At 44.5% G+C, this 19621-nt stretch overlaps 1 protein-coding gene across 2 annotated transcripts in view; it reads left to right on the forward strand.

Moving 5' to 3' along the window:
* Positions 1-829: 829 nt before the first annotated feature.
* The window catches only part of TRAK1 (trafficking kinesin protein 1), a 159494-nt gene continuing 140702 nt past the window's right edge, over positions 830-19621 (forward strand). Inside the window, exon 1 of one of the 2 annotated variants that reach the window (XM_040433645.1) lies at positions 830-1078. The gene's annotated coding sequence lies outside the window, so the exon portion shown is untranslated. Of the gene's footprint in view, positions 1079-8031; positions 8132-19621 lie in introns of those variants that run through there. The other variant, XM_040433642.1, reaches the window with a different exon arrangement.

The raw sequence follows: 19621 nt of genomic DNA on the forward strand, positions 1-19621 counted from the left end.
ACCACCAAAAAACAAGAACCTGACTTTCTCATGACAGAAGATGTCCAGGCTGATAAGGATCAGACTGTTGGATTTCAACATGCCTGATCCTTTTGTTCTCAGTGACATTTTATCCCTCCCCCACCCCCGTTCAGGACACATCCATGCTTGTCCGAGTACAGTATGCACGTGGATGTGGGAACGGGAGAGCTAGCTGTGACACAAACAAGCATTCAGCCGACTACTATCTATTGTGTGTGGCCAGCCTTCGTCATGACAATTGAGCAACCATCTCATGAGCCACTTGGTGGATAACTTTGGGAATGTTCCCAAATGCATCACACCATAGCAGTATGATACCCGCGCAGTGATGTCATGAGCCGTACGATGGAAACCACTGACCCTTCCCCTATTACCCCACTGATAGAGAAGTCTGTCAGGGTAATGTCCAGATGTCTGTCATTTCGTCATTCTCTTGGCACTACATGCCCTCATTCTAGTTACTGTGACACTCATTAAGGCCCCATGCACATGACCGTAATTTCAGTCCGCATCCGTTTTGCAGACAAGAATAGGTCTTTTCTCTAGACGGGGGAAAGAAAGTCCGCATCCTCACAGCCGATTTGTGTTTTGCAGATCCACAAAAAAATGTTTAGTCATGTGAATGATCCCTAATACTTAATAATACCCAGAAGAGGGCTGGCATGCCTACATGCTAAATTGTAATGTGCGCGTTGAATGTAACATGTCCACGTGTATGTTCTCTCTCCATTTAACAAACCCTTCTTTTTTTTCTCCACAGATATCTGACTGTGACACTAGCAGTCACACATTTCGAAGGCCTATTGACTACTAGACCACGGCCCCAGCACTGCTTCAACCCATGGCAGTTTGCACATTTTCGTGACACCTGCCAAGCTGGACCCCACAGCTGTGCATCACGACACCTCGGCCGTCATCGTGCCCATTTCGCCAGTAAGCGACAATGCAGTCCTAGCCTGTGCCACAGGCATTCATGAAGAGCACTATGTAAGCGAAGCTGTGGGGCCTGAAGATGTGCTGGGTCAGAGAGAATACAGAGATGCCGGCACCATTACAGGTGGGTGAATTGTCGTGACCTCGGCATATGGACACCATCTGTCACATGCCCTTCGCTCAGTGTGTTTACTTGCTGATGTAATTATTTGAACTTCTTTTTGGGTTAGTAGCATATGTGAAGATACTAATGCCTTACTGATAAACCTCCATAAACTGTCGTCTTAAATGACTTGTCCAACTTCATATAGTTTTTTGATATAGTTTAAAATACACCCCTCTCACCCAACGGGAGCTGTCAAGGGAAACCTGCTTTCCTGCTCCTCGACACTCTGTCCGGCTCCATGGGCCCACTGCAGTCTTCGCAGGCTTTCAGCCCCTGCATGTAAAATTCTAGTATGGATGGAGACGTGTGCTGCTGCAGCCAATTACTCGCCACAGCGGTGACACTTCTAGGTCATGTGCCGCTGAGGGAAGTGTCACCGCTGCGGCACCGCATCCATTCCGGGGACTGTAGCACAGTGAAGACAGTGGTAGGCTCATGGAGCCAGAACAGAGTGCCTACTTTTACATGCGCTTTTGTTGTCCGGTTTTGACAACCAACATGGGATCTCAACACCATAGCAAAACGCATCCGTTTGAATAATACAACCGGCTGCATCCGTTCAGAACAGAAGCAGTTGTATTATATCGAAAATGAACATACTGGATCTGCCACTAAAACCATTTGAAGTCAATGGGCACTGGATCCTATTTTTCACGTCTGAAAAATGTCATTCTTACTGCTAGGACATGGCATCACCCCATAATCAATGTGGTCTGATCTCTGGTACTCTCGCAGCGAGCAAAGGATTAGGAGCCCCATTGGCAGTTCATCTTCACATGTCCTTCACAGACGTAGAATTTTTCTTGGCAGTTGACACTGACTTTAGCTTTCTCTGCTTACAATCTAATATCTCTAGGACAGTTGAAAAGTTGTCTGTCAGGAGAAGCAAGGATCTTACAGGCGGCATTCTACCATAATTGAACCCTTGTTTCTCTTAGAGACAAGCTGTGTCAGATTTGTCTGGCAGCTTCTTATCTCTTCCTTTGAGGCTCATGCACACGAACATATGTATTTTGGTGTCCACAAAACGCGGGTCTGCTAAATATGGATGACGTCTTTGTAACTTGTGGGTCCATGGACTGCATTTTATGGCCAAGAATAGGACATGCTCTGTCTTTTTTGGAATGAACATATAGATGTGGAAAGCACATGGGTCATCCATGGGCTTTCTGCATCTGTGCGTCCCTTCTGCAAAAAGATAGAACATGTCCTGTACTTGGCCACAAAATGTGGACCACAGTGAGTTGGCCAAAAAAACAAAACAAATGCAAAACTGACATCTCGCAGACATCATCAGTGTGTACACATGGCCTTATATTGTGTGAAGGTGCTTGTTTGGCAAAGCTAAGTTACTTGGGAATGTGAACTGGATAGCCGAGGCCAAGGCTTGCTTAACCTCACCCAGAGCATAAAAATGTAGGTATAAGATAGAACATGCCCTATTATTGTCCGTAATAGGCATTTCTATCAGGAGAAGGACATTCCAATTGCAAGTCCCCTTTAATGCACTTGAGAGCTGCCGTTCTTCTGATGGACCTACCATGACTGTGCACGCTTTGACATTCCAGGAAAGTGTGGAATGTTTATAATTCTAGTCACCGGGCACCGGGCTCCACTTGTGTAACAGCTGCCCTTTCTGCTGACTGGGCATCACTGTCATTTACACTACGGTACCACAAGGTAACTTGGCACAAAACCGTTTACAGAGTAATAGTTGCCCTTGTAGTCGGCAGTGTGTTACCTAAAAGGTGGAAACTTTTGTCCTAGAGGATGTTATCATATGTGATTATTACAGGCAGGATCTACATTGCACTAACATGTGAATGAACAGCCTGGGACACAGGATTTGTTATGCATCTTTGTCATTGTAATCCAATTCTGACTTCAAGGTGCACTTCGAGTAATATTTCATCACCTATTAACAGCCTATACGTGAATATTTTATGCCTTTTTGTAAAGGGGAAAAAAACTAAACGGGTGGATGGTTTTCTGAATATCATTTTTGTCGACACTCTCTGTATTCTATTGATTGGAGGTTTAGCACAACAAAGAGCCTCGCTTGACTTTTTTTAGTCTGACCATTCACTGTGCTCCGAGTGACTCCATGGCAGAGCATCACACTTTACACTGCAATTCTCTTCTGTGGACATTTTTATCTAGGCTTATGAAGAGAACAATAGAGCTGACATGCCGTTATCCTAATTCTACTAATCTACCATTTTACTAGCAGATAACCTGAACGGCAGCAGTAAACTAACAATATGTTACCCATATGCAGTATATAGGAGTTTTATCTCTCGGACTCTCGGATAATATTTTGTATTTAACTTCCGATGGCTACTACTGACCTACAGAAATGAAAAGGGAAAAATTCTTAAAAAATAGTTTTCTATGGTATTGAGTTAAAAGAAAAAAATAAATACCCTTTAAGTTGAGACCAAATATCTTTGAAACATTTTCTTCATTAATAATTGTGTTGTAATGTAACAAATCCCACTATGATAGATAACTCCTAACCTTTCAATACATTCCTCTTGGTACTTTTAAGGAGTCATTTCCATCAATGCACAACTTGGCCTTATAAAAAAATAAATAAAAATAGTACAGGTAAAAAGCTGGCATGGTTACCAGGTTACCCTGTGCAGGAGCGCTGGCAATTCAGTAGCCACACCGGCATGTTTGGCACTCTGACGTCACAAGTGCCACACCTGAGGGGTTAATTGCAGCAGTTCGGCGGATCGCATGTCCTGTTTTTGAGGCCGGGTATGGGATACCGCTGCCGGCAGCCGCTGCCTCCTATACTTGAATTAATGTATTAGGGTACTTTCACACTTGCGTTTTTCTTTTCCGGGATAGAGTTCCGTCACAGGGGCTCTATACCGGAAAAGAACTGATCAGGCATATCCCCATGCATTCTGAATGGAGAGCAATCTGTTCAGGATGCATCAGGATGTCTTCAGTTCAGTCTTTTTGACTGATCAGGCAAAAGATAAAACCGTAGCATGCTACGATTTTATCTCCGGCGAAAAAAACTGAAGATTTGCCTGAATGCATTTTTCCCCATAGGAATGTATTAGTACTGGAATGCTGGATCCGTCCTTCCGGCCTGCGCATGCGCAGACCGGTAAAAATGTGAAAAAAGATACAAGACGAATCCGTCTGTCCTCATGACAAGTGGAGAGACGGATCCGTTCTTGCAATGCATTTGTGAGACTGCTCCTGCGGGCAGTTCCGACGACGGAACTGCCCTCTGGATCACACTGCCGCAAGTGTGAAAGTAGCCTTAATTACATTCATTGGTGGCGCAGTGCGCCCCCCCCCAGTATTATAAATGATAGCCATTGGTGGCGCAGTGAGCCCCCCCGCCCTCCCCCCAGTATTAGTATTATTGGTGGCGCAGTGGCCACAGGCACACCCCCCCCCCATTGTTATATTCATTGGTGCCCTCCCCTCCTCCTCATTGGTGGCAGTTCTGATCGGAGCCCCAGCAGTGTAATCGCGGGGCTACGATCGGTTACCATGGCAGCCAGGACGCTACTGAAGCCCTGGCTGCTATGGTAAGCTCCCTGCTGCTGTGTGCGCAAAGCACAGGGCAGCAGGGAGAGTGTGAAGTCCTATTCACAGAGCTCTATTGGGGTGAATAGGACAAGGGTTCTAGCCCCGAAGGAGGCTTATAGTAAATAAAAAGTAACAAAAAAAACACCAAAATACTAAGTTTAAACCACCCTCTTTCCCAATTTTACGTATCATTTTTACAAACAATAAAAAATACACATATTACATATCACCACGCCTGAAAGTGTGAACTATTAAAATATTAAAAAATATTTCCTATGCGGTAAACGACATAACAGAAAAAAAAAATCAAAACCGCACGATTCGCCATTTTTTGTCGCCTTGTATCCCCAAAAAATTGTATAGGACTGTTCTATTATGGGCCGGAGGTTCCATAAAATGCGGGATGCACGTGGCTTTTTTTTTGTGTTTTATTGTTTTCGCGTGGTATCGAATGGTGTCGAGTATCACAATACTTTTTTATGGTATCGAAATCGAATCAAAATTTTGGTATCGTGACAACCCTAGGCTGGTGACTGACTAGGAACAAATGGGCGGCACTGTGCTTCCTTTAGGGTCCAGGTGCACGGTCAGTAGGTTGAATCCCCAAATACTCGTAGAAAATGGAGTAATGAGGTAATCTGGTTGCTGTCATGGAGGGGGCAGTGAACCCTGAACTCACCCGTTCCATTGTCCCTACCTAATGCACGATCCTGCCTAGACACCAGCCTACACCTAAATGCACAATCCTCCCTAGACACCAGCCTACACCTAAATGCACAATCCTGCCTAGACACCAGCCTAGGGTTGTAGTAAGAAGACCAGCACTCCGTAATTCCAATGTTGAAAAAAGAGATTTCTTTATTCGTCACCCATATGTGACGCGCGTTTCGACACCAGTCTGTGTCTTTGTCAAAATTACAGGTGATAACAGCTCAATTCCACATACACAATACACCATTTAAATACAATTCAAATAACCCGCCTCCTAGTCACGTCAGTAGTCACATGACCGGGGACCGACTGATCCGCCCCCAGCCACATGACCAGTGACGTGACTGTAGCATCATATTGCTACACAACCCGCCCGAACCAAGTTGAGCCTATCTGGAGACTGAGTGCGGAAAAAGTATGTATCACGGTCCATAAGTTACTAGATATCTGATTAATCCTAGACCAATTGCAAATCAGAAATAGACATTTTTATACCGTTCAAATACACTTAAAAACCGCCTCCGGTGACGAATAAAGAAATCTCTTTTTTCAACATTGGAATTACGGAGTGCTGGTCTTCTTACTACAACCCTAGGCTGGTGTCTAGGGAGGATTGTGCATTTAGGTGTAGGCTGGTGTCTAGGCAGGATCGTGCATTAGGTAGGGACAATGGAACGGGTGAGTTCAGGGTTCACTGCCCCCTCCATGACAGCAACCAGATTACCTCATTACTCCATTTTCTTTCCTCCGTTAGAAAACTAAAATAAATGATCTAATTGATAACTATGGGAAACTACAGTATTTTGTCTGCAAAAATATACCTGTCCTGATGAGTCATTGGCCTGAACTTGAATTGTAGCTTAATTTTTCTAAGTCTGGATTCTGAATGTTTATAAAGAAATGGATTTAATGGAAGGTCATTCATGCATAGCTGCTGACTGCCCTCTTGTGGTGATTCAGTTTTATCTGAAGAAACATACATCGTAGCTAGCCATAATCCGGGGTTTCTCTGCCAGGGTTCTGCGAAATCTGGTTAGGGGCATCCTAAAAGACGGCAACAGCAATGTGCTGTATGTACTGATTACTATAGAGTAGTTGTAACAGTTCCTCAAGAGGGGGGAATGTTTGCCAAGGGGTTCTGCAGATTACGGTAGTAAGTGAAAAAAGGTCATTTGGTGGTGGCTTTATAGGAGTATTTACAAGCGTTTTTGGGTTAAGGAATTTTTAAAGTTTTTAGAAGAAGCTTTAGAATTGTTTTTGGCAGTGTTCTTCTTATCCAGCCCATGGGTGGGATAATTCCGAAGCTTTTTAGTGGTGGAGATGCTTCTAAAAAGTAACATGCCACTTCAGCAGCGAATCTCAATATAGTGTGTACATGGCTGTGAGTGCTTTGTGGGAATGGACTCTTAAACTTCGGGTTCACTAGTCATAAAATCACTTGCAGAGCACCTATTGTAAATTTACTATTACATATTGGGGTAGATGTACTAATCCCGTCTAATATTTAGACTAGACAGTCTAAAGATGCACCAAATGTATTAGTGGTTGATGCTGGATGATAAATTTAGTGCCTCTTTTTAAGTGTTTTGCGGTCCGTTTTAAATAGATCCGTTCCGTTTTTTTTTGTTTCCGTCCCGTTTTTCCGTTCTGTTTTTCCTGTATGGCATATACAGTATACAGTAATTACATAGAAAAAATTGGGCTGGGCATAACATTTTCAATAGATGGTTCCGCAAAAGCAAAACGGATACGTTAGACATACGGATGCGTTTCCGTATGTGTTCTTTTTTTTTTTTTTTTTGCGGACCCATTGACTTTAATGGAGCCACGGAACGTGATTTGTGGGCAATAATAGGACATGTTCTATCTTTCAACGGAACGGAAATATGGAATGCAAACTGAGTACATTCCGTTTTTTTTTTTTGCGGAACCATCGAAATGAATGGTGCCATATACTGAACGCAAAAAACGGCCCGTTAACGGAAAAAAAAAAAAGGTTGTGTGAAAGAGGCCTAAGGGAGGTGTAAAAGTGCCTGACACATAATAATGGTGTAAAGCATAAAGCATTTTTACCACATATTTGCAGTTTTGTGGTCCAGAAATGTGGTACATTTACCTTTAGTAAATATCCCTGTTGTATGAGTTAGCACTGTAGCCTTTTATTCTGATGATCCAGGTGGCCCTGCTTTTTCTGGTGGGAAACCCTTTAATATTAAGTCAGTTGTCTCATCATTGTACTTTTGAATAGACAATTAAATGGTGGCTGTCAGCAGTTTTGTCGAATCTGCTGTGACTGATGGTTGGAGCGTCCATCCAGGAGCTGTCACTCAGAGCAGAGGGTCGGGTCGGTACAGCGTGCACTGTAGCCCACCCTAGGGAAGTGGTGCCTGCAGGATTCAAAATGAATTTTTATAACCCTCCATAGATTATTAGCAGGGGCAGAGGTATGTATCGCCACCTGCCCCCGTCTCTACCTATTTCTGTCAGCAGTTTTGAATCAATATAATCAGTTGTACAATTTGTACTCTCTTTTAATCTAAATTTAGATATAATATAGGATTTAGAATGGTTTGAAATAATTATTATAATGGCTTTATAGGGTTGTCATACTATAGAACTGTGCACAATGACAGTGACTGTGTCATGACCGACTATGTGGAGGTCACCCTTTCCCAATCCTGAACTTTGGTCCATCTGTGGTGTGATTGAAGGAAGTGCATGGGAGCGAGTACAGGCTTCCAGGTATGGATCTGTGCTGTCCCCGTGTTGGTTGACATATGCAGGTGGAAATAAATACCCACAGAAAGTCGCAATTTTTTATTGTTTACACCAAAATTAGGTTTTTTTCATTCCAGAAAGCTGACTGATCTGATACATGTGAGCTGTAGGCTCCATCATCATTTTGTGTAAATGGGGATTGATATGTATGTTGGCATACTTCTGTATCATCTGTTCTCTAAAATCCTTTAAAATATATAAATGAAACATTACTATAAAAAGTACTGGAAGAAAAGTGGTCTTAAAGGGGTTCTCTAGGTCCAAACTGCTATTTTTTTTTTATCTACCATACTTAGATAAACAATTCATATTTGTCCACCATTATTCTTGTTTTCAGTTTTCTGTCTTCTTCACTGCCTTTTATGGATCACCGCATGGTCCTGGATCTCTTGTTGCTTAAATGGGTATTCCAAGTATCTGATCGGTGGGGGTCTGACACCTGGGACCCCCGCCGATCAGCTGTTTGAGAAGGCACTGGTGCTCGCAGTAGCGCCACGGCCTTCTCACAGCTTACCAAGCACAGCACTGTCTGATACATATGATGGTGGCAGTGCTTGGTATCACGGTCAACCCCTTTCACTTGTATGGGGCTAAGCTGCTCCTAGGCCACGTGACACATAGGAAAAGCAGAGAGAAGGTCCCAGCGCTCACAGGACCGCCGCTGCCTTCTCAAACAGCTGATCGGCGGGGGTCCTAGGTGTCGGACCTCCACTAATCACCTACTGATCACTTGCACACGTCCGTATAATGGGTCCACATCTGTTCCGCAAATTGCAGAACGGGTATGGACCTATTCATTCTCTATGGGGACGGAATGGATGCGGAGAGGACACTATGTGCTCTCCGCATCTGCATTTCCGGAGCGCCCCCCGAACTTCGGGTCCGTGGCTCCGGGAAAAAATAGAACATGTCCTATTCTTGTCTGCAATTGCGGACAAGAATAGGCATTTCTATGGGGGTGCCAGCTGGGTGTATTGCGTATTTGCAATGCACTACGGACGTCTGAATGGAGGCTTTTCCAGCGGACAGGTCATCAGTATTAAGATCTCGAAAAACCCTTTTAACTTTTTGTTCACTGCTAACCAAACCCATGATCTCCAGAGCTAGTTCCTCCCGTCTTCCTGTCTGTGATGTCGGCGATGACACCAATACATTGAAGAGACAGAAGAGACGTTCCAGATGACGCACATTTCAACATTTCATCCTGGGCACTGCAGAGGGTGAAATCTACAGTGGATATCCACAGCGTAAATTGGCATGATGCGAATTTAAAATCCATGCCGCCTTTCAATTTATGCTGCAGAGTTTTGTTCAGCATGTGGATGCAATTTCTTAAAATCTCATCTACTCTGCAGGTAATTTGAAATTCTGCAGATCTGGCACAGGCAAATCTTAAGCATGTCTGCTATGTGTGAGCATAGCCTTAATGAGCTTCTGGAACCTAAGCAGTGAGTCTAGAGCAGTGGTGGCGAACCTATGGCACGGGTGCCAGAGGCGGCACTCAGAGCCCTCTCTGTGGGCACCCACACCCTGGAAAAAGTCTATGGTGTACCAATGTCTTAGACTTTTCCTACCATTCATCAGTGCAGGGCACACTATGAACAGCACAGGCAGTGCATTAAATGTAGGCCGGCTATTATAGCTAAATGATAAAGTACATGGAAGATGGACAGTAGTATTCAGGTTAAATTGCTGTGTTGGCACTTTGCGATTAATAAGTGGGTTTTGGGTTGCAGTTTGGGCACTAGGTCTCTAAAAGGTTCGCCATCACTGGTCTAGAGAGTTTTACAGTTAAGACGTGTGATGTAATATAGATATGACCACTAGGTGGCACATGGAACACTTACAATCCTTGGCAATGAAAAGCTTTGCTGCAGTGTAGAGGTGCATCCTGCTCAGAAGTGACAACATTTTTCTTTGTTTTCTGGCTCCTGTTTAGTTTCACTCGTTCACCAGTTTCAGCTGCAAAACTGGATTTTTCAGATATACATTATGTGGCGGCAGAAATGTTTTTATGTAGTTACTGTATTTTTTATTGTTTGTACAGCACTGGCATCACCATTTTTTGAAAACCAAATAGGTGGAAGGAGATTATAGGCAAATAGTATATAAATTCAAACCTACCTTTCTTTGCCATTTAACTGTTTATGTGGACAAAATGTATTTTTATGAATAAGAACAATTTTTTTATTTTATTTTTTATTAAAGTGATATTCCAGTGGGGGGAATTTATCATGAGGGGAATATCTGAAGCACCAAATTTATCATGGTGTTTGTTAAATTTGGCGCATCTTTAAACCTAACCCTTTTGACTAGAAATGTTACTCCAGTTTTCCTACTCCACCTACCGTAGCTTGCTACTTTTTTTGCAACTTAAAAAGCTGCAATCTGGAGTAAAACGTATTAACATAGCTACCCACACCCACTTTACCACCCACTCTTCAAAACTGGAGTGAGTGGCCTAAAAATGTAACAATTTGAAAAATGTTTGCATAAGGGCGCCTTCACGCGCGGCAAATTTTGTGGCAGAAAATTCTGCAACTGAAAATCAGTTCCGTTCATTTGAATGGGGGAGCAAGCCAATGGATTTCTGCAAGCCCCATTAAGGTGAATGGAACTGATTTTAGGGTCCATTCACACGTCCGTAGCCGCAAAACACGGACACCGGCAATGTGCGTTCCGCATTTCGCTGACCGCACATCGCTGGCACTATAGTAGAAAATGCCTTTTCTTGTCCTCAGTTTTCTTCGGTAACAGAATTGCGGATCCGGAAATGCGGACAGCACATAGCATCCGTTCCGGCCCCATTGAAAATGAATGGGTCCCCAAAATCCGGAGCGGATCCCGGAAAAAAATTGCGGACGCGTGAATGGACCCTTAGTGCGGGATTTTCTACAACAAAATCTGACGCGTGTGAAGGCACTCTAAGGGACCAAAAAAGTCGCAAAGCGCCTATTTTTCTGCTTTTTGAAGCCAGTATTGTGGAGTGCAGGGCTTGATAAATTCCTGATTATCTGCACAGCAGGGCTTCCATTCCCTTCACAGCCGGTAGATGGGACTGCTGCCGCACTTTGTTCTGGAGGTCCTGGCGGTCATACCCGCACTGATTAGAAAGTGAGAATTTATCCTAGCAATTTGCCATCACTTTTAATGTGAACCTGTCAGGCGATTTATCATCGGCTATCTGAGAGCAGGATATAATAGAGAAAAGCTGAGATCTCTGATATATAAGATTATACAATTTGGAGCAGAATTTCTCATGAAAAGCAGAGTAAATCCTGACAGGACTCCTAGGCGAGACAGAGAGTCCTGCTTACCCCTCCCATGCAGGATGATTGACAACTTTAACTGACAAGATAGAATGAGTTCTATTTTTTGACGTCTGTTATTCACTAGCCATAAAAAACCTGCGGTGTGATTAAACCCATAGACCAGGGGTGCGCGAGTACATTTTGTAAAGGTCCATTATCCCGAGTCTGCCATTGGGTCCTGGTCCGAGCCACAATAAAATGCAAGGACGACAATACCGATGGCACGTAATACACTGCAGCAATTTCTTTTTACAGTAAGATACGCTTTTACCCATCCAACAGTAATTGTGCCCAAACACACAATAACAATGTCTCCTTAGTGCCACCTACACTATTGATGTGCCTTCCCACACAGTATGATGCCCCTTTGGTATGCCAAAAGAGTAGGATGCTTTTAAATGCATGTCCACTAGGATGTCCGTTCAGGGTGCATTCACACGACTGCAAATCTTTTGCGGTCCGCGAAACACGGATACCGGCCGCGTGCGTTATGCAGTTTGGGGACCGCACATGGCCAGCACCATATAGAGAATGCCTATTCTTGTCCGCGGTTGCTCTATCTTTTTTGAGAGGCCGCGGAACGGAACAACGGTGCTCTGTCCGCATCTTTTGCGGCCCCATTGAAATGAATGGGTCCGCATCTGTTCCACAAAATTGCGGAACGGATGCAGATCCATTTATATGGTCGTGTGAATGCACCCTATGTGTTCCCTGCACAGTGCTGGCCCCTTAAATCCCCCCCCCTTCAAATTAATGTCTCCTTAAGTGGTACCCACACAGTGATGCCCCCTTAATTCCTCCTAAGTAGCATCCTTTAAGTGCCTCAACAGGCAGAGTGTTGCCCTCTTAAATGCCCCCACAGTATGATGTCCCCTTAACTGGCCCAACACAAGTGTAATGCCCCATATAAATAATCATCTACCCCACATTTCCCAACTGTCAGCTCCTCCCTGCTTCTTCATTACTCATCGGTTGTTCAGCACTGGGAGGCGAGATGAAATTACGCCATCGTGCCCGCTGCACTGAGCCACAGATAGCACAGCGGGGTGCAAGCTCCACTAATAGTAGATATGCCCCCTTAGTGCCCCAATACAATAGATATGCCCCTTTAGTGCCCCCTCATACCAGATATACATCTTTAGTGTCTCTTCACATTATATATGCCCCTTTAGTGCCGCCTTCACAGTAGATATGTCCCTTTTAGTACTCCCTCACAGTAGATATGTCCCTTTTAGTACTCCCTCACAGTAGATATGTCCCTTTTAGTACTCCCTCACAGTAGATATGTCCCTTTAGTACTCCCTCACAGTAGATATGTCCCTTTTAGTACTCCCTCACAGTAGATATGTCCCTTTTAGTACTCCCTCACAGTAGATATGTCCCTTTTAGTACTCCCTCACAGTAGATATGTCCCTTTAGTACTCCCTCACAGTAGATATGTCCCTTTAGTACTCCCTCACAGTAGATATGCCCCTTCGGTGCCCCCTCACACAAGATATGCCAGTTTCGTACCTCTTTGCAGTAGATATGCCCCTGCAGAGTAGATATGCCTCCTAACAATAGATATGCCCTTAGTGACCTCTCAAAGGAGATATGCCCACTAAGTGCATCAATAGCGATGTAGTTTTATTAAAATAAAAACCACTACTTACCTCCCACTCTGCCGATGAATGGAGCGCATCATCCTGGGGCTTGTGCTTCTCTCACTTAGCAGTGGTGATGACGTCATTTCATCGCGCCTGCTGCTGGGGTCAGAGAGCATTGCCCAGGGAATGGGGGAGCAGGGAGCTGCTGGCTCCCTACTTCACCATGGTATTTAACTGTATGTGCGTGCTTAGGACGCAGATACAGGGGTCCGGACAGCGGGTAACCCAGGTCCAGATTCGGACCTCGGTCCACCTGTTGTGTATCCCTGCCATAGACTATCATTGTTCTTAAGATGAAAAAATAAAAACCTTCGTCACACGTCCATTTTTCACTGTTTACTACTTACTCTTACTTACACTTCTTTTAAATTGGTTTCGCTCTGAGCAATTTTTGGGAAAAATGCAGCAGATTTTGTGGCAGTTTTTTATGCAGTCTTTTGAGCTAAATCCAGAAGTGAATTCAGAAGGATGGGACAGCATTAGGCATCATTCACACGTCAGTGTTTGGTCAGTGATTTCCATCAGTGATTTTGAGCCAAAACCAGGTGCGGCTCTAAACACGGAACTGGAGCAGATCTTTACATTATACCTTTTCTCTGTGGAGGCTCCAACCGGGTTTTGGCTCATAATTACTGATGGAAATCACTGACCAAACACTGATGTGTGAATGAGGCCTAAAGGAACGATGTAGGCTTGTTTCACATCAACGTTATTAGCTCCGGCAAAGAGCGGTCTGCCCGGAGCTCTCTGTGTCCGGCAATACCAGACGTTACCACCATTCCTGCCGACCCATTGACTATAATGGCATCTGGCAGAGATCCGGCCGCTACCAGGCAAATATGCCAGGATTCAGCTGGTAAAAAACGCTGTGCCAGTTTTCTTTTTTAATGATTGATGAAAAATATTTTCGTAGGATTCGTCACATGACATCTTTCCTCCATTTCTTTTCTACTGTCTTAAGTACCAGTTACTGCCGTAAAAGGGTTCTGCTTCTGATCGTTCACAAGAAAAACACTCCAGAGGTTGTGTTTCTCAAGCCAGCCCTGTAATACATGTTTGCAATTTGAGATATTAAAATATTTCAGTGTAAATGATTTCAAACTGCAAATGTATGTAGGAACTAAGGTGATCTTAATTTGCCAATATTATTTCCAATCAGCAGGATCCCCTGGTAGGGTACGTCCTGCTGGTTAAAAAGAAACCTATCTTGTGAAAATCGATTGCAGTGTTCCAGAGAACATTATTCTTTATGCAAATTAGGACTTCAGTGCACCAAAGCATGGCTCCTAGCCCCTCGGTGCACCCCAGCTTCTTAGCTTTCCAGTACTGGCCATGACTGGGCACCTCTAGTAATCGTTGAGTCCTTGCCTTTTGCTCTCAGAACGCTTTGGGATGCAGTCCAGTCATAGCAACAGCTGCTGCAGTTAAAGTAATATTTGCTGTCGTTACTGCTGGAGGGTTCTGAGTACACGAGATGGCGGCACCCTTTTGTGCTGACCCTGTCACCTGTTGTCTTGTCTTTGTCTGCTCGGTGCATGCGTTTGCTGTGTAAGATGATAGGAGCCGCACAGCAGAAGGTCTTGCCGCTATGCTTATAATGGCCTTCGTACACCAGGTGCATGTATACAGGAGATGCGGGTCAGGGGGGAACTAACTCCTTAGGGAGAGAGCACCTTAATCAGCGTGAGGAGACTTATAGGCCATACATGGGAGGGAAGAAGTGCAAATGAGCTCTTAACAAGCTCTGCCTCTAATGCCACCAGATGTAAGGCAGCTGTCCTATAAGTCAATGTTCAGCTCTTAAAATAAGCCTTGAGATATGACTTGGATATTAAATAAGCCAGCACCTCATCTGCAGACAGCTGTTTCGGGGTGATTGCCCCTCATCTGGCTTAACTGGGTGAGAGGCCTGTGTCCGGGTCCGGAGGGAACTAACTCTCCTTTAGTCTCCTCACACTGATTAAAGGGATTCTGTCATAACATTTTAGGCCTATAACCTAAACATATGGCCAGGTCCGTCCAAATAGCATGAATCCGAAACTGTACTTATTAAATGTGCTTGTGGCTCTATTAGCCCCTCTGCCAGATCCCGCGCGTGCACACTAGGCATAACCTGAGGGACCGGACGATTGCGGAGACGGGGCTGAGGTGAGGAAGGCGGCGATTTCAACTGGGAAGGCGGCGCTGGGCACCAGACGGAGATGGCTGCAGCCGGGCACCCTGTATGAAGCGACGTCCCCTTGGGCACCTTAGGTAGGTGAATGACAGGTTATAAAATCTGTTTTATGTGCTAATAGAGCCACAAGCACATTTAATAAGTACATTTTCGGATTCATGCTATTTGGACGGACCTGGCCATATGTTTAGGTTATAGGCCTAAAATCTCATGACAGAATCCCTTTAAGGTGCTCTCTCCCTAAGGAGAGTTAGTTCCCCCCTGACCCGGACACAGGCCTCTCAGCCAGTTAAGCCAGTACTCTCTGCTCTGCACTGATGAGGGGCAATCACCCCGAAACAGCTGTCTGCAGATGAGATGCTGGCTTATTTGATATCCAAGTCATGTCTCAAGGCTTATTTTAAGAGCTGAACATTGACTTATAGGATATCTGCCTTACATCTGGTGGCATTAGAGGCAGAGCTTGTACAGGAGATGCTGCACATATCCAGGAATAGAATGAGTATTCCTAATAAAGCACAATTCTGCGCAGTTCCTGATCGTTCTCTCTGAGGTGTCTGCTCACAAGACGTTTGCACGTGGTCATTGCTATTTAGTACAGGATTTTGATGAGCACAGGGCTTAGACCTGTTCTCTCCCAGGTGCAGACTAAGACTCCTTCACATTAGTGTTTTTTTTACATTAAAATGCTTATTAGTATGTGTACTATATTTTATGTTACCTTTCATTGTAATCCTGTCTGTGCTGATAATGAGTTAGCTAATGAAAATGAATCGCTAGAGGACAGTAAGTCTCATGAAGACTCGTGCATCTGCCCATATAACTGCTCTGACAACCTTTGACACATGTGGATGTCTTAGAAGGGGGGGTCATAGAGGAGGTCTGCTGCTAGGGGCCCCTTTTACTCTAGAGGACCTGGCCTGTCTGTGCATTTAGTCAACCATTTATTTGAAAGCTCAGAATGTGAAGCTGCTCCATTCCAACATCGATGCTACTGTCCCCTCTGCCTTAGGACCACAGCGGACCTAACGTGATGACATCTCGTCCTTGCTGACGCAGACCACTGCAGCCAATCACTGGCTCACACATGACTACAGAGCCTTATTTTGGGGGGGGGGGGGAGAACAACCCCTTTAAGAAAATAAAAAACCCTATGACCCTCCTTCAAGGTGATATATTGCATTGATACTGGTTCAGCTCGTACATCTCCTGACAATCTAATATTTTTTGTGCTTCCAGTGCCAGGTAAATTTAAAAAGGCGGCATGAGAGTAGAAAAGATGACTTCTCTGTTCCAGAAATGGCACGGTTTGTGTCTGGGGCTCCGTCTGGTATTAGAGCAAAATTTAAGTGAAAAATCGGAATGAATTCTGCTACGTATTGATGAAGCCAGGGATGGACTGGGAACCTAAAGTGACCCTGGAAAAAAACTAAAAGTGACCCCATGTTGTAGATGGGTCCAAATTGACAAACGACAGGGCAACACCACTAGGCAGGGACAAGAGAAGTAGGTTGGGCAAGCAATACTGTAGTGCAGCACAAAATACTGCCCAAGTAGAACCAAATATCAGTGTAGCGGCTGCTGGCTAGGTGTATTACTCTCTGCTCTGCACTGATGAGGGGCAATCACCCCGAAACAGCTGTCTGCAGATGAGGTGCTGGCTTATTTAATATCCAAGTCATGTCTCAAGGCTTATTTTAAGAGCTGAACATTGACTTATAGGACAGCTGCCTTACATCTGGTGGCATTAGAGGCAGAGCTTGTACAGGAGATGCTTCACGTATCCAGGAATGGAATGAGTATTCCTAATAAAGCACAATCCCGATCGTTCTCTCTGAGGTGTCTGCTCACAAGACGTTTGCACGTGGTCATTGCTATGTAGCAGTTGAATTCAGGAGAGCAGCTGCTGGCTAGGTGTATTACTGTGGTATCTGATGCTCCTAGCATTAATTAATGCTGAGGGCATCAGATCGTTATGTGTCCGGCTGGCATTTCCACAGAAGGGCTTGGAAAGCCCACCTGGAAGTTTCCCTGTAGGGTCTATGGCCAGGTCGCCCCTGGATGAAGCCATTATGTCTTTGCCCTGCTTTTATGAAATATTTGAGCAGACTCCTTGCCCTGTCCTCTGCAGTAATCCTGGCTGTTCTTGTAGTTGTGTACAGGTCTGAGGTCGAGGATGTTAATGTTAGAAGCTTGAAATGACCAGGGCCGTCTTTAATATTGTTTGGACCCTGGGCAAGAATTTACTTGGGCCCCCTGGATCCCGCCTTCCCACACCCTAGCATGCAATCATGCCCTCCACCACAAGACACAAAAAAAATAATCCACACACCTCGTAGAGTAGACGATCACCATAGACTATCATTATAAACATTGTCGTGCGACAAAATGTCGCGCTATTGTCCAGGATACAAAGGTGCTGCTCATCCTGGTACATGTAGAGGGCAGTACCCAGCATTCAGGAGAGTAACAGGAGCCACTATCAGTCCGGATGTAGGATATCTGTCATCTTTTAAATCTCTATTATGTTTTCTGAGGGATTTCACTTTTAACCCCATCAGTGCCCTAGACCTCCAGTGATTTAACGATGCACCCTTTCAGGGCCCTATGTGTTTCCATCAGCATCATGGCATGTAAATGGAGGTGCAGGAAGCATGCTTTACCCCTACTCTATTTAAGCTCTTCCAAGCCACGGTCGTCCTGAGAATCGGTGATAAACGCCTGTAGCTGGGAAACACCATGAACCCATTCCCTAGTCTAGATCAATAGGGATGGTGGCGGCCAGTACAGCATGTGAACACGGTATGGAGAAAGTAATATGTGGGTATTACATAGCAGCAATATGTACCTACTATGTGGCAGTGTTATAAACATGGCAGTATTATGTGAACACGTCTGTATGGGGTTATGTGTGGACATTGAGCAGCAGTAGTGTATGGTTGCTATTTGGCAGTATTATTTAGGGACTGTATGATGCACATGCTCACAGGAGTCGACACCCCTGCCTTGAAGCCTCACAGGACCACTATGTACACATGATGACAGAGGTCTTTACCAGCAGATGCAGTATATGCCACTACCAGGGGCCTAGCTAAAGGCTCATGGGCCCTGTTGCAAGAGTTCATCTTGGACCCCCTACCCTCAATACCCCTTCCTAACACCACCAGATCCCTGTGCTCCCATGCCCGCCCAACGGCAGAGCTAAAATCTCACCAATACATTTTATATTCTGACCCCCATAACTTTTTATTTTTATGTGTATGGAGCTGTATGGGGGCTCATTTTTTGCGAGCGACCTGTACTTTTCATTGATACCATTTTGGGGTGTGTATGACTTTTTGATCACTTAATTTTTTTGGTGGGAAGTTTTCTTCCATCTTGCCGTTTATATGGGGTAAATATTTTTATATTTTAACAGTACAGGTATTTTCGCATGTGGCGAAACCCTTAATGTTAATTTTTATATTTTATGTATTTTTATTTAAAGTTTTAGGAAAGGGGGTGAATTACATTTGTATATATTTTAAAAAAAATAAAAAAAATAAAAATAAATATATATATATATATATATATATATATATATATATATATTTTACTCTTTTTAAGAGTAAATGTAATACAGTATTGTTCTGCTGCATCCACCTACACACACACAGCTTCACCATACACATTACATATCTAGCTCTGCTGCACGCACATTCACACACAGCTCTGCTCTACACATTACACATATAGCTCTGCTGCATGCACAATCACACACAGCTCTGCTCTGCACATTACACATATAGCTCTGCTGCGTGCACATTTTCCACACACAGCTCTGTTGTACACATTACACATGTAGCTCTGCTGCATGCACTTTTTCCACACACAGCTCTGATGTACACATTACACATATAGCTCTGCTGTGCTGTAACATTACATATACAGCCCTGCTGCATGAACATTCACACACAGCTCCACTGTACACATTATATATACAGCTCTGCTGCAGCCTGCATACATTACCCACACACAGCTCTGCTGTACAAATTACACATACAGCTCTGCTGCACACACATTCACACACAGCACTACCGTACACATTACATACACTGCTCTGCAGCAGTTTATACAGACAGGTGAGGAGGTGAGTGATTACCGACATTCCTCACAGAGTCCCACTGCCTGCACGATACACCGCCACAACACAGCACCCCTGGCACTCCCCGTCCGGCTGCGCTCACACACACACACACACACACACACACACACACGCTGTGCCTCGCCTCTGTAAGTGACTCACTGGGAGCACGGTAGGTGTGCAGCGCTGAATCACTCC

The sequence above is a fragment of the Bufo bufo genome, chromosome 5, assembly GCF_905171765.1.
Source record: "Bufo bufo chromosome 5, aBufBuf1.1, whole genome shotgun sequence".
Classification (NCBI taxonomy): Eukaryota; Metazoa; Chordata; class Amphibia; order Anura; family Bufonidae; genus Bufo; species Bufo bufo.